Consider the following 295-nt stretch of genomic DNA (forward strand, 5'->3'; position numbering starts at 1 on the left):
AGCGCTCGCCACCGCGCGCGCACTCCCGTAATTCGTTAATTGCTGTAAATCCCAAGGACGGCCACATTTGATTACACGTACAGCATAAGAACCGACAACAAAGCGACGAATTAATTACCAACTTCATTAACATAGGTCCCCAAATTACAGGCAGCGAGCTGTTTCTTTGGGCCCGCTTGCCATGGTGGTGGCGGCGGCGGTGGTTGGAGGGGAGAGGGTGTTTAGGAAGAGATTTTATTTTTCTTTTCCAGCCTGGAGAGTTGTGAGGGCAAAAACAGTCTTCTGCTACTCCCCC

The sequence above is a fragment of the Myotis davidii genome, unplaced genomic scaffold (assembly GCF_000327345.1).
Source record: "Myotis davidii unplaced genomic scaffold, ASM32734v1 scaffold281, whole genome shotgun sequence".
NCBI lineage: Eukaryota > Metazoa > Chordata > Mammalia > Chiroptera > Vespertilionidae > Myotis > Myotis davidii.